This window comes from Myxine glutinosa, chromosome 2 (genome assembly GCF_964187855.1).
Source record: "Myxine glutinosa chromosome 2, kmMyxGlut1.1, whole genome shotgun sequence".
NCBI lineage: Eukaryota > Metazoa > Chordata > Myxini > Myxiniformes > Myxinidae > Myxine > Myxine glutinosa.
This window is the reverse complement of record NC_136262.1, coordinates 7793866-7809761: the sequence shown is the minus strand read 5'-3', so window position 1 is coordinate 7809761 and position 15896 is coordinate 7793866. Positions and strand designations below refer to the sequence as shown.

The following is a 15896-nucleotide window of genomic DNA, read 5'->3' as shown; positions in this document are numbered from 1 at the left end:
GATGGTATTTAATGATTGTTGAACAAAACTTACTGAACACATTATATGGATTTACAGTTGCAGAGGTGTGTTATGGGAAATATTGTACATGTACGTTATGGGGCGGGGCTTCATGCCTATACGAGTGACGTCACATCTTCAATTTCGCAAGTGAAACACGAACAACAGGGTTTGTGCGGGAAATGGTGTCTCGACTCGAGTGGGGCCCGTAGCAGGTGTTTGACTTCCTCTGGGATACATTTGGGTCGTGGTCATGCTCGGTGGTGAGAAGGCTCCCGCTCTTCCCTCCATGTCCGATTCTCTCTCTCCTCCTATTGTTTCCACCATGGACGGGCGTTGCAGGTCTGGTGTACATTGTGAAAACACACTTCCGGTACTCGCGGCACTCTAACGGATTGGCATGTGACGTCACTCGCGTAGTCATTAAGCCCCGCCCCATCAGGTCGAAGCTGACGTGACCTGCACCGGTGCAACAACCAACAATAACAAATTGTCAAATCAAAGTATCGAATCGATCAGGTATTTTATAAATACTGTGTGCATATAAAGAGAAAGTTCTTCTTCTTTTTTTGCATTAATTAATTGGTGGTGTTAATGAATTATTTTATCACCAGGGAATGAGGAGCGACATCTCACAAGGTGTATTGCAGGTGTGAGGTTCATATTCAGTTTTGCCACAAGTATAGCAAGGAAAGCAGATGATTATGATGAATTAAGTGTGTTTTTATTTCAACAGCCATGATTGTTTTTGAAGTATAATTATCAAAGACATCTCCGTCCTTGATTTCATGGCGTTTCGAGCATCTCCCTTTCTAAAATTGACCATTCTCATCCGACTTGAAATTTGAGCAGGATTTTCATGTTTGCTCACTTAATTCAACCACCAATTATTGTTTTTAGGTCAAAGGGTAAACAGAGGCCAAAAGGTCAACATAGGCCAAATTTCTAAAATGGACAATTCTCATCCGACTGACTTGAAATTCAACAGAATGTTCATATCAGGTCACTGAATTCAACCACCAATTATTGTTTTTAGGTCAAAGGGTAAACAGTGGCCAAAAGGTCAACATAGGCCAAATTTCTAAAATGGACAATTCTCATCCGACTGACTTGAAATTCAACAGAATGTTCATATCAGGTCACTGAATTCAACCACCAATTATTGTTTTTAGGTCAAAGGGTAAACAGAGGCCAAAAGGTCAACATAGGCCAAATTTCTAAAATGGACAAATCTCATCTGACTGACTTGAAATTCAACAGAATGTTCATATCAGGTCACTGAATTCAACCACCAATTATTGTTTTTAGGTCAAAGGGTAAACAGAGGCCAAAAGGTCAACATAGGCCAAATTGCTAAAATGGACAATTCTCATCTGACTGACTTGAAATTTGAAAAGAATTTTCATGTTTGCTCACTTAATTCAACCACCAATTATAATTTTCGAGGTTAACGTCAGCCATGTTTCTAAAATCCTTAATTTTTAACCGAATGACTTGAAATTTGAACAGAATTTTCATTTCAGGTCACTGAAATCAACCACCAATTTTTTTTTTTTTTAGGTCTAAAGGTAATCGGAGGGTAAAAGGTCAACATAGGCCAAATTTCTAAAACTGACCATTCTCATCCGACTGACTTGAAATTTGAACAGAATTTTCATATCTGGTCACTGATTTCAACCACAAATTTTTTTATTTTTTTTAGGTCTAAAGGTAAACATAGGCCAAATTCCTAAAATTTACCATTCTCATCCAACTGACTTGAAATTTGAAAAGAATTTTCATATCAGGTCACTGAATTCAACCACCAATTTTTTTTTAGGTCAAAAGGTAAACGGAGGCTAAAAGGTCAACATAGGCCAAATTTCTAAAACTGACCATTCTCATCCGACTGACTTGAAATTTGAACAGAATTTTCATATCTGGTCACTGATTTCAACCACCAATTTTTTTTATTTTTTTTAGGTCTAAAGGTAAACATAGGCCAAATTCCTAAAATTTACCATTCTCATCCAACTGACTTGAAATTTGAACAGAATTTTCATATCAGCTCACTGAATTCAACCACCTATTTTTTTTTAGGTCAAAAGGTAAACGGAGGCCAAAAGGTCAACATAGGCCAAATTTCTAAAATGGACAATTCTCATCCGACTGTCTTGAAATTTGAGCAGAATTTTCATATCTGGTCACTGATTTCAACCACCAATTATTTATTTTTTTAAGTCAAAAGGTAAACAGAGGCCTACTTTCTAAAATTGATGGGTGAGGCCAAAAGCGACATATATATAGCGACATGATATCTCAAAGTTGTGGATGAGTTATGACAAAACGAGGTGGATTTAAGTTGATCAGGTGACAAGCCGATTCGATTTTGGTTTAGATCAGTGGGACACAAAACGTAAACTGTTCAGTTTTTGCTGCCCAGGTTCAGTTTAGATCAGTTTAGTCAGGAAATATCTGCCCCACGGAGTGCCATTCTACTTTGTTCTGTTTTGCCAAGTTTCGCTCTGAGTGATTTTTACCCCGCGCACGCGTACTGGAAAGCGGGGTTAAGCAATCGGCGTGTACGTAGGTGTCTGCATTTTGTTAAGAGCATTGAAAACCATTCATCGGAGGAAATTGAAGCTTTGCCACATGTTACATGACCGTTTGAAATACACGTTAATTGGATGACACCCGCCCCCTTAGAGCTTACACGGTGAATGAAATAAAGCCTAATGGCCAGGGATAAAAACAAAACAAGAAACATAAGAGTATTGTGAGAGTCAGATTGCTAAATGAGCTAGTACGACCTTATTGTGAGAGTCTGATAGCTCGATGAGCGAATAGGACCTTATTGTAAGAGTGATGGCTCGTTGAGCGAATGGGACCTTATTATGAGAGTCAGATCGCCTGATGAGCTAGTGGACCTTATTGTGAGAGTCAGATTGCCTGATGAGCTAGTGGACCTCATTGTGAGAGTCCGATCGCTTGATGAGCTAGTACGACCTTATTGTGACTGAGATCGCTTGATGAGCTAGTATGACCTTATTGTGAGAGTCGGATCACTTAATGAGTTAGTTTGACCTTATTGTGAGAGTCAGATCACCTGATGAGCTAGCACAACCTTATTGTGAGAGGCAGATCGCTTGATGAGCGAGTACGACCTTATTGTGAGAGTCAGATCACTCGATGAGCTGGTAGACCTTATTGTGAGAGACAGATCGCTTGATCTCGTAGACGTTATTGTGAGTCAGATCGCTTGATGAGCTAGTACGACCCTATTGTGAGTGAGATCGCTTGATGAGCTAGTACGACCTTATTGTGAGAGTCCGATCGCTTGATGAGCCAGTATGACCTTATTGTGAGAGACAGATCGCTTGATGAGCTAGTAGACCTAATTGTGAGAGTCAGTTCGCTTGATGAGCTCGTAGACCTTATTGTGAGAGTCCGATCGCCTGATGAGCCAGTATGACCTTATTGTGAGAGTCAGATCACTCGATGAGCTCGTGGACCTCATTGTGAGAGTCAGATAGCTTGATCTAGTAGGCCTTATTGTGAGTCAGATCGCTTGATGAGCGAATCGACCTTCCTGTGAGAGTGAGATCGCTTAATGAGCGAGTACGACCCTATTGTGAGTGAGACCGCTTGATGAGCTAGTTACTAGCTTGCCAGTACAACCTTATCGTGAGAGTCCGATCACTTGATGAGCTAGTAGACCTTTTTGTGAGAGACAGATCACTCATTGAGGTAGTACGACCTTATTGTGAGAGTCAGATCACTCAATGAGCTCGTCGACCTTTTTGTGACAGTCAGATCGCTTGATGAGCCAGTATGACCTTATTGTGAGTGAGATCGCTTGATGAGCTAGTATGACCTTATTGTGAGAGACAGATCGCTTGATGTGCTAGCACAACCTTATTGTGACAGTCAGATCGCTTGATGAGCCAGTATGACCTTATTGTGAGTGAGATCGCTTGATGAGCTAGTATGACCTTATTGTGAGAGTCAGATCACTCAATGAGCTGGTAGACCTCATTGTGAGAGACAGATCGCTTGATCTAGTAGACGTTATTGTGAGTCAGATCGCTTGATGAGCTCGTACGACCTTATTGTGAGAGTCCGATCGCTTGATGAGCCTGTATGACCTTATTGTTAGACAGATCGCTTGATGAGCTAGTATGGCCTTATTGTGAGAGACATCGCTTGATGAGCCTGGATGACCTTATTGTGAGACAGATCGCTTGATGAGCTAGAATGGCCTTATTGTGAGAGACATCGCTTGATGAGCTAGTATGACCTTATTGTGAGAGACAGATCGCTTGATGAGCTAGTATGACCTTATTGTGAGAGTCAGATCCCTCAATGAGCTCGTGGACCTTATTGTGAGAATCAGATCGCTTGATGAGCTAGCACGACCTTATTGTGAGTCAGATCGCGTGATGAGCTAGTCGATCTAATTGTGTGAGTCAGATCGCGTGATGAGCTAGTAGACCTTATGGTGAGAGTCCGATCGCTTGATGAGCCAGTATGACTATTGTGAGAGTCAGATCACTGAATGAGCTCGTGGACCTTATTGTGAAAGTCAGATCACTCAATGAGCTAGTAGACCTTATTGTGAGAGTCAGATAGCTTGATCTAGTAGGCCTTATTGTGAGTCAGATCGCTTGATGACCTAGTAGACCTTCCTGTGAGAGTGAGATCACTTAATGAGCGAGTACGACCCCATTGTGAGTGAGATCGCTTGATGAGCGAGAATGACCCCATTGTGAGTGAGATCGCTTGATGAGCTAGTACGACCCCATTGTGAGTGAGATCGCTTGATGAGCTCGTACGACCCCATTGTGAGTGAGATCGCTTGATGAGCTAGTACGACCCCATTGTGAGTGAGATCGCTTGATGAGCTAGTACGACCCCATTGTGAGTGAGATCGCTTAATGAGCTAGTACGACCCCATTGTGAGTGAGATTGCTTGATGAGCTAGTACGACCCCATTGTGAGTGAGATTGCTTAATGAGCTAGTACGACCCCATTGTGAGTGAGATCGCTTGATGAGCTCGTTACTAGCTTGCCAGTACGACCTTATCGTGAGAGTCAGATCACTCAATGAGCTAGTTGACATTTTTGTGAGAGTAAGATCTCCTGATGAGCCAGTATGACCTTATTGTGAGAGACAGATCGCTTGATGAGCTAGTTTGACCTTATTGTGAGAGACAGATCGCTTGATGAGCCAGTAGAACTTATTGTGAGACAGATCGCTTGATGAGCTCGTATGACCTTATTGTGAGAGACAGATCGCTTGATGAGCTAGTACGACCTTAATGTGAGAGACAGATCGCTTGATAAGCTCGTATAACCTTATTGTGAGAGACAGATCGCTTGATGAGCTAGTACGATCTTATTGTGAGTCAGATTGCTCGTTGAGCTAGCACGACCTTATTGTGAGAGTCCGATCGCTTGATGAGCTAGTACGACCTTATTGTGAGAGTCCGATCGCTTGATGAGCTCGCACGACCTTATTGTGAGAGACAGATCGCTTGATGAGCTAGTATGACCTTATTGTGAGAGACAGATCGCTTGATGAGCTCGTAGACCTTATTGTGAGAGACAGATCGCTTGATGAGCTCGTATGACCTTATTGTGAGACAGATCGCTTGATGAGCTAGTACGACCTTATTGGGAGAGACAGATCGCTTGATGAGCTCGTATGAGCTTATTGTAAGAGACAGATCGCTTGATGAGCTAGTACGACCCTATTGTGAGTGAGATCGCTTGATGAGCCAGTATGTCCTTATTGTGAGAGGCAGATCGCTTGCTGAGCTAGTACGACCTTATTGTGAGAGTCAGATCACTCAATGAGCTGGTAGACCTTATTGTGAGAGACAGATCGCTTGATCTAGTAGACGTTATTGTGAGTCAGATCGCTTGATGAGCTAGTACGACCCGATTGTGAGTGAGATCGCTTGATTAGCTAGTACGACTTTATTGTGAGAGTCCGATCGCTTGTTGAGCCAGTCTGACCTTATTGTAAGAGACAGATCGCTTGATGAGCTAGTATGACCTTATTGTAAGAGACAGATCGCTTGATGAGCTAGTACGACCTTATTGTGAGAGTCAGATCACTCAATGAGCTAGTCGACCTTATTGTGAGAGTCAGATCACTCAATGAGCTCGTGGACCTTATTGTGAGAATCAGATCGCTTGATGAACTAGCACGACCTTATTGTGAGTCAGATCGCGTGATGAGCGAGTCGACCTAATTGTGAGAGTCAGATCACTTGATGAGCTAGTAGACCTTATTGTGAGAGTCCGATCACTCAATGAGCTCGTGAACCTTATTGTGAGAGTCAGATCACTCAATGAGCTCGTGGACCTTATTGTGAGAATCAGATCGCTTGATGAACTAGCACGACCTTATTGTGAGTCAGATCGCGTGATGAGCGAGTCGACCTAATTGTGAGAGTCAGATCACTTGATGAGCTAGTAGACCTTATTGTGAGAGTCCGATCACTCAATGAGCTCGTGGACCTTATTGTGAGAGTCAGATCACTCAATGAGCTAGTAGACCTTATTGTGAGAGTCAGATAGCTTGATCTCGTAGGCCTTATTGTGGCTCAGATCGCTTGATGAGCTGGTTGACCTTCCTGTGAGAGTGAGATCGCTCAATGAGCTAGTACGACCCTAGCTTGATGAGCTAGTTACTAGCTTGCCAGTACGACCTTATCGTGAGAGTCCGATCGCTTGATGAGCTAGTAGACCTTTTTGTGAGACAGATCACTCAATGAGGTCGTACGACCTTATTGTGAGAGTCAGATCACTCAATGAGCTCGTCGATCTTTTTGTGACAGTCAGATCGCTTGATGAGCCTGTATGACCTTATTGTGAGAGACAGATCGCTTGATGAGCGAGCACAACCTTACTGTGACAGTCAGATCGCTTGATGAGCTCGTATGACCTTATTGTGAGTGAGATCGCTTGATGAGCTAGTACGACCTTATGGTGAGTCAGATCGCTTGATGAGCTATTACGACCTTATTGTGAGTCAGATCGCTTGATGAGCTAGTACGACCTTATTGTGACTCAGATCGCTTGAGGAGCTAGTACGACCTTATTGTGACTCAGATTGCTTGATGAGCTGGTACGACCTTATTGTGAGTCAGATCGCTTGATGAGCTAGTACGACCTTATTGTGAGGCAGATCGCTTGATGAGCTAGTACGACCTTATTGTGAGTCAGATCGCTTTATTGAGCTATTACGACCTTATTGGGAGTCAGATCGCTTGATGAGCTATTACGACCTTATTGTGAGTCAGATCGCTTGATGAGCTAGTACGACTTTATTGTGAGTCAGATCGCTTGATGAGCTAGTACGACCTTATTGTGAGTCAGATCGCTTGATGAGCTAGTACGACCTTATTGTGAGTCAGATCGCTTGATGAGCTATTACGACTTTATTGTGAGTCAGATCGCTTGATGAGCTAGTACGACTTTATTGTGAGTCAGATCGCTTGATGAGCTAGTACGACCTTATTGTGAGTCAGATCGCTTGATGAGCTAGTACGACCTTATTGTGAGTTAGATCGCTTGATGAGCTATTACGACCTTATTGTGAGTTAGATCGCTTGATGAGCTAGTACGACCTTATTGTGAGTCAGATCGCTTGATGAGCTAGTACGACCTTATTGTGAGTCAGATCGCTTGATGAGCTATTACGACCTTATTGTGAGTCAGATCGCTTGATGAGCGATTATGACCTTATTTTGAGAGTAAGATCGCCTGATGAGCTCGTACGACCTTATTGTGAGAGACCTCAAGGTCACGTGTGGTTGCAAGGCTTGGACACATTCGACGTACGATTCCTTAATTAGTGCTCCGGTTCACGTGCCTGAGCGGTCACGAATCGACTACGTTTCGCTCGGATCGGATACACCACCTCGGGATGTTGATGAGCGGCGACGCTGTCATGGACGGCGAACGTGCGGGGTGTCCTTTGATATGTTAATGACGTTTCAAAGGTCGCTTTGGTCCCATCTGCGCCGCGTGCCTCGACACGTGTTTAACAATTTCGGGATCGGGGCTTCACGGAACGGGCACGACCCGAACTTACAGCACCTGGGAAACGTTGCACGCATTTGGGGATCAAAGCTCCGGTCTTCGGCGATTTGTTCTGGTCGTTGCGGTGGGTCCATCACTGGCATCGTCATCTGCGTGGCCAAGGAGAAAATATTGTGGGAGACCGGAAGAACGGCAATGGTGGGGGTCGGGGTGGGGGGCAGCGAGCACATGAAGGAGACTTTCCCTGGGAAGTGGGTTTATGGTCCATCTGCCGATGGCGATTGTCTCCTTTACCCCTTTGTTGTGTATTATGTGCGCGGACCTTTGGTGGGTTGCTGGGGTGGGGATGAAAACCGCCTCGGATGGGTCGTCGGGTGGGGGCGACACAGCTGGTACTCGCATCATGAGATCCTAATGGAGTTGTAACCCACGGCAATGACGTCCGTCTTCACCATGGAGCTCGAAACATGGATCGATGGGGGAAACATCTCCGGGAAGGTGCCGCCGACCGATGAACAAAGGTTTTTTTTAAAGCGGGAAATCCGCGAAGCCTCGGCCTCTCATGGCGGCGGTATTTACATTGTTTGTCTTGTTTGGAGTCGACGGGAGGGAGAACTCCACTTTCCTTTAACTAGCCGCTTCATTAAGGTTAATGAACCGGTATGACCGTCATGGCATCCATGATGATCGCTCGAATCTGATGCTGTTTACGAGGCAATGTGGAGGGAGATCGGGCTCCCGATTCTCACCACAGGCCCTGATCCCGAAGGCTCCCCCGGCCCCGACCCCCGACGTGCGATGTAAAAGGGTAAAGCCTGGGAGAGTAGTTGGGGGGGGGGGGGGGGGGGGGGGTTGGGGGTGGGGAGACGCGGAGGCGGTGCTTGGACCTGTGATCTGTGGACACGCCCCCTCGGAGCCGCGACGCACGAATCGTCGAATCCAGGGCGCGGTGAAGGAAACGTTACGCGCAGCGCTCCAGTTGCTGCAGTATTCGTGGTAGTTGTTCCCGTGCGATTTCCTCGGGAATGATTTGGTGAAATTGGACACCAAGTCCAGGAACGGGGATCAGAGGCTCGAGGTTGCCCTACCTGTGGCGTGGATAAGGTGAGGGAGCTGGAGGTGAGGAGGGAACTTGTGTTTCTTTCCTCGACAGGCGATGAGGAAGGGAGTAAGTGATGATAAAGAGGAATAAGCGGATTGGGATAAGTGAGGGATGGAAGAAAACACGAGCTCTGAGGGTAGATGTAGTAGTAGTAATAGTAGTGGGGGTAGTACTAGTAGTAGTAGTAATGGTCGTGGGAGTAGTAGTAGTAGTAGTGGGGGTAGTAGTAGTAGTAGTGGGGGTAGTAGTAGTAGTAATGGTCGTGGGGGTAGTAGTAGTAGTAGTGGGGGTAGTAGTAGTAGTAGTGGGGGTAGTAGTAGTAGTAGTAGGGGTAGTAGTAGTAGTAGTAATGGTCGTGGGAGTAGTAGTAGTAGTAGTGGGGGTAGTAGTAGTAGTAGTAATGGTCGTGGGAGTAGTAGTAGTAGGGGTAGTAGTAGTAGTAGTAATGGTCGTGGGAGTAGTAGTAGTAGTAGTAGTAGGGGTAGTAGTAGTAGTAGTAATGGTCGTGGGAGTAGTAGTAGTAGTAGTAGGGGTAGTAGTAGTAGTAGTAATGGTCGTGGGAGTAGTAGTAGTAGTAGTAGGGGTAGTAGTAGTAGTAGTAATGGTCGTGGGAGTAGTAGTAGTAGTAGTGGGGGTAGTAGTAGTAGTAGTGGGGGTAGTAGTAGTAGTAGTAGGGGTAGTAGTAGTAGTAGTAATGGTCGTGGGGGTAGTAGTAGTAGTAGTGGGGGTAGTAGTAGTAGTAGTGGGGGTAGTAGTAGTAGGGGTAGTAGTAGTAGTAGTAATGGTCGTGGGAGTAGTAGTAGTAGTAGTGGGGGTAGTAGTAGTAGTAGTGGGGGTAGTAGTAGTAGTAGTAGTAGGGGTAGTAGTCGTAGTAATGGTCGTGGGAGTAGTAGTAGGGGTAGTAGTAGTAGTAGTGGGGGTAGTAGTAGTAGTAGTAGTAGGGGTAGTAGTCGTAGTAATGGTCGTGGGGGTAGTAGTAGGGGTAGTAGTAGTAGTAGTGGGGGTAGTAGTAGTAGTAGTAGTAGGGGTAGTAGTCGTAGTAATGGTCGTGGGGGTAGTAGTAGTAGTAGTAGTGAGGGTAGTAGTAGTAGTAGGGCTAGTAGTAGTAGTAGTAGTAATAGTAGTGGGGGTAGTAGTAGTAATGGTCGTGGTAGTAGTAGTAATGGTCGTGGTAGTAGTAGTAATGGTCGTGGGGGTAGTAGTAGTAATGGTAGTGGTAGTAGTAGTAATAGTAGTGGGGGTAGTAGTAGTAATGGTCGTGGTAGTAGTAGTAATGGTCGTGGGGGTAGTAGTAGTAATGGTAGGGGTAGTAGTAGTAATGGTAGTGGTAGTAGTAGTAATAGTAGTGGGGGTAGTAGGGGTAGTAGTAGTAGGGGTAGTAATAGTAGTGGGGGTAGTAATAGTAGTGGGGGTAGTAGTAGTAATAGTACTAGTAGTGGGGTAGTAGTAGTGGGGGTAGTAGTAGTAATAGTAGTGGGGGTAGTAATAGTAGTGGGGGTAGTAATAGTAGTGGGGGTAATAGTAGTGGGGGTAGTAGTAGTAATAGTAGTGGGGGTAGTAATAGTAGTGGGGGTAGTAGTAGTAATGGTAGTGGTAGTAGTAGTGTGGGTAGTAATAGTAGTGGGGGTAGTAGTAGTAGTAGTGGTAGTAGTAGTAGTAGTAGTGTGGGTAGTAGTAGTAGTAGTAATAGTAGTGGGGGTAGTAATGGTAGTAGTAGTAGTAGTAGTGTGGGTAGTAGTAGTAGTGGGGGTAGTAGTAGTAATAGTAGTGGGGGTAGTAATAGTAGTGGGGGTAGTAGTAGTAGTAATGGTAGTGGTAGTCGTAGTAGTAGTAGTGTGGGTAGTAGTAGTGGGGGTAGTAGTAGTAATAGTAGTGGGGGTAGTAGTAGTAGTAATGGTAGTGGTAGTAGTAGTAGTAGTAGTAGTGTGGGTAGTAGTAGTAGTAAACCTCTGTGGGAGTTGACTGTTGGTGGGTGAAGTTCAATATAATGATGATTGTCATTGGGATGTTGAACATTAATTACTGAATTATCTCTCAATCATATATTATCCTTAATTTCTTGCTGTACATCAAGTTACCATAAGGTGTGACAGTGTGTACCATCAGTACGTGCGGTGTGATTGGCAAGTCTATATGAGAAGGTCCTCATCACAAAGTGAATGCGCTGTCGGTGTTTGTTCTTCTTCAACAATCACTCTGCAACCCTCGTGTGTCCCAGGTCCATGTGTATAATGTGCTGATATGACACATGTATGACGGTCCAAACGACCCCTCCTGTGTCCCAGGTCTATGTGTGTAATGTGCTGATATAACACATTTATGACGGTCCAAACGACCCCTCCTGTGTCCCAGGTCTATGTGTGTAATGTGCTGATATGACACATGTATGACGGTCCAAACGACCCCTCCTGTGTCCCAGGTCTATGTGTGTAATGTGCTGATATAACACATTTATGACGGTCCAAACGACCCCTCCTGTGTCCCAGGTCTATGTGTGTAATGTGCTGATATGACACATGTATGACGGTCCAAACGACCCCTCCTGTGTCCCAGGTCTATGTGTGTAATGTGCTGATATAACACATTTATGACGGTCCAAACGACCCCTCCTGTGTCCCAGGTCTATGTGTGTAATGTGCTGATATGACACATGTATGACGGTCCAAACGACCCCTCCTGTGTCCCAGGTCTGTGTGTAATGTGCTGATATAACACATTTATGACGGTCCAAACGACCCCTCCTGTGTCCCAGGTCTATGTGTGTAATGTGCTGATATAACACATTTATGACGGTCCAAACGATCCCTCCTGTGTCCCAGGTCTATGTGTGTAATGTGCTGATATGACACATGTATGACGGTCTAACCGACCCGCTCTTCCGGTGGAGCTCATCGAGTACACGTAACGCTGCCCCAAAGCCCCAAAGGCTGGATCCAGTCCCAGCGGAGTAATTGGTCTCTAAGGGGGAAGTTATTTGATTTGTTGGTAAAGGAGTTTCCATTTCATGATTTCAAACGGCAGTCTCGTCTGACCCAGTCTCGTCTGACCCAGTCTCGTCTGACCCAGTCTCCTCTGACCCAGTCTGGTCTGACCCAGTCTGGTCTGACCCAGTCTCGTCTGACCCAGTCTCGTCTGACCCAGTCTGATCTGACCGAGTCTGGTCTGACCCAGTCTCGTCTGACCCAGCCTCGTCTGACCCAGTCTCGTCTGACCCAGTCTCGTCTGACCCATTCTCGTCTGACCCATTCTCGTCTGACCCATTCTCGTCTGACCCAGTCTCGTCTGACCCAGTCTCGGCTGACCCAGTCTCGTCTGACCCAGCCTCGTCTGACCCAGTCTCGTCTGACCCAGTCTCGTCTGACCCAGTCTTGTCTGACCCATTCTCGTCTGACCCATTCTCGTCTGACCCATTCTCGTCTGACCCATTCTTGTCTGACCCATTCTTGTCTGACCCAGTCTCGTCTGACCCAGTCTCGTCTGACCCAGTCTCGTCTGACCCAGTCTCGTCTGACTGCTGCACTGCTGCAGGGTCATGATCTTGGTTTTACGAGACCTTTATACGACCAAAGACCTTTTAAAATAGTTTATATTACAACAAAACGTTATTCACTCATTACTCATAAGGTACCTTGAGTACTTGAATGTGTACATGCAATCGCCAGCTTACCTGAATTGCACAAAATATGCAAATCAAAAATCTCTTTCAATTAAAATATTATATTCTAATTTCAATTTTTATTGACAATCGGCCAAAGCTCTATTTGTCGAAACGTTTAATAAAGTGAAGTACCAGTGCCGTACAATACAGTTGACATAAGTAAACTCAACGATGTAGTTTAATTTCGGTATAATTTGGATAAACTCTGGGTTTGCATCCCGACACATCTATAAACTACCGTCCTGGTGCTTCATTTTCACGGAGAGTCATCAATGCACGCTCTTACCATCCATTTGTCCGGAGGACCCATCTGCCACCACTGGTGGTTCCGTTGGTGGACGTTATAGATCCTACGGTGACTTTCACAAACAGAAGGCGAGTTATCTCTGGCACCCTGAACGAATTACGAATTCCTATCGCCATCAATCGAATGTCAGGCCTGGCCTGTTGGTTCCTGAAAGACTTGGGCCAAAAAGCCGGTTCGTGAAAGACTTGGCCCAAAAAGCTACTTTGTGAAAGACTTGGCCCAAAAAGCCGCTTTGTGAAAGACTTGGCCCAAAAAGCCACTTTGTGAAAGACTTGGCCCAAAAAGCCACTTTGTGAAAGACTTGGGCCAAAAAGCCACTTTGTGAAAGACTTTGGCCAAAAAGCCACTTTGTGAAAGACTTGGGCCAAAAAGCCACTTTGTGAAAGACGGCCCAAAAAGCCGCTTTGTGAAAGACTTGTGCCAAAAAGCCGGTTTGTAAAAGACTTGGGCTAAAAAGCCGCTTTGTAAAAGACTAGGGCCAAAAAGCCGGTTTGTGAAAGACTTGGGCCATAAAGCCGGGTTATGAAAGACTTGGGCCAAAAAGCCGGTTTGTGAAAGACATTGGCCAAAAAGCCGGTTTGTGAAAGACTTGGGCCAAAAAGCCGGTTTGTGAAAGACTTGGGCCATAAAGCCGGGTTATGAAAGACTTGGGCCAAAAAGCCGGTTTGTGAAAGACTTGGGCCAAAACGCCGGTTCGTGAAAGACTTAGGCCAAAAAAGCCGCTTTGTGAAAGACTTGGGCCAAAAAGCCACTTTGTGAAAGACTTGGGCCAAAAAGCCACTTTGTGAAAGACGGCCCAAAAAGCCGCTTTGTGAAAGACATTGGCCAAAAAGCCGGTTTGTGAAAGACTTGGGCCAAAAAGCCGGTTTGTGAAAGACTTGGGCCATAAAGCTGGGTTATGAAAGACTTGGGCCAAAAAGCCGGTTCGTGAAAGACTTAGGCCAAAAAAGCCGCTTTGTGAAAGACTTGGGCCAAAAAGCCACTTTGTGAAAGACTTGGGCCAAAAAGCCACTTTGTGAAAGACGGCCCAAAAAGCCGCTTTGTGAAAGACTTGTGCCAAAAAGCCGGTTTGTGAAAGACTTGGACCAAAAAGCCGCTTTTAAAAGACTTGGGCCGAAAAGCCGCTTTGTGAAAGACATTGGCCAAAAAGCCGGTTTGTGAATGACTTGGGCCATAAAGCCGGGTTATGAAAGACTTGTGCCAAAAAGCCGGTTTGTGAAAGACTTGGGCCAAAAAGCCGGTTTCTGAAAGACTTGGGCCAAAAAGCCGGTTCGTGAAAGACTTGGGCCAAAAAAGCCGCTTTGTAAAAGACTTGTGCCAAAAAGCCGGTTTGTGAAAGACTTGGGCCAAAAAGCCGGTTCGTGAAAGACTTGGGCCAAAAAGCCGCTTTGTGAAAGACTTGGGCCAAAAAGCCGGTTCGTGAAAGACTTGGGCCCAAAAGCCGCTTTGTGAAAGACTTGGGCCAAAAAGCCGGTTTGTAAAAGACGGGCCAAAAAGCCGCTTTGTGAAACACATTGGCCAAAAAGCCGGTTTGTGAAAGACTTGGGCCAAAAAGCCGGTTTGTGAAAGACTTGGGCCAAAAAGCCGGTTTGTGAAAGACTTGGGCCAAAAAGCCGGTTTGTGAAAGACTTGGGCCAAAACGCCGGTTTGTGAAAGACTTGGGCCAAAAAGTCGCTTTGTGAAAGACTTGGGCCAACAAGCCGCTTTGTGAAAGATGGGCCAAAAAGCCGGTTCGTGAAAGACTTGGGCCCAAAAGCCGCTTTGTGAAAGACTTGGGCCAAAAAGCCGGTTTGTAAAAGACGGGCCAAAAAGCCGCTTTGTGAAAGACTTGGGCCAAAAAGCCGGTTTGTGAAAGACTTGGGCCAAAAAGCCGGTTCGTGAAAGACTTGGGCCAAAAAGCCGGTTGGTGAAAGACTTGGGCCAAAAATCCGTTTCGTGAAAGACTTGGGCCAAAAAGCTGGTTCATGAAAGACGGGCCAAAAAGCCGGTTCGTGAAAGACTTGGGCCAAAAAGCCGGTTCGTGAAAGACTTGGGCCAAAAGCTTGCCGGCAAGAGGGTGGGGATAATTTGGCCTGTTGAAGTTGTGGTGGGTAGTAGTTTGTAGTAGTTGTAATAGTTACGTCTGATCTGTGTTTATTTCCTTTGTTCATGTTGAGCTATTGTTTGTTCTCCGGAGAGAATGTTGTGTGATCGAAAATCTGGATGTGACAGTTTATCGTGAGAACGAGTTTTAACCTTCCTGTGAATCTCAGGTTTCTCCTCATTGTGTTAAAATACGAAAGTCGTTTCAGGGAGGAAAATCAGTCGTGTATATATATATATACGTGTGTCGTCGCTTTTTCGGGGGGGGGGGGGTTCTTCTTCTTCTATTTTAATTTTCATTTAATGAGGTTATTTGGACAATGAGACACGATGCTAACCGCAGTGCTCATGAAAGAGAACACCTTTCGTTTGTGCACTCTTCATGTTTTGCGATACAGACCGTCCCGAGCCTTCATAAAGCCTATTTCCCATTGTTATGTTTATTTGGCTCTTTTTTCCTCCAATCCTATTAAACCCACTCTTTTTTCCTCCAATCCTATTAAACCCACTTTTTTCCTCCAATCCTATTAAACCCACTCTTTTTTCCTCCAATCCTATTAAACCCACTCTTTTTTCCTCCAATCCCATTAAACCCACTCTTTTTTCCTCCAATCCCATTAAACCCACTTTTTTCCTCCAATCCCATTAAACCCACTCTTTTTTCCTCCAATCCTATTAAACCCACTCTTTTTTCCTCCAATCCCATTAAACCCACT

General features: G+C 45.2%; 1 protein-coding gene across 2 annotated transcripts in view; it reads left to right on the top strand.

Moving 5' to 3' along the window:
* The first annotated feature begins 8951 nt into the window (after window positions 1-8951).
* The window catches only part of LOC137422074 (semaphorin-6A), a 159955-nt gene continuing 153010 nt past the window's right edge, over window positions 8952-15896 (top strand). The window contains exon 1 of one of the 2 annotated variants that reach the window (XM_068108799.2): window positions 8952-9135. The gene's annotated coding sequence lies outside the window, so the exon portion shown is untranslated. The remainder of the gene's footprint in view (window positions 9136-15896) is intronic. The other variant, XM_068108798.2, reaches the window with a different exon arrangement.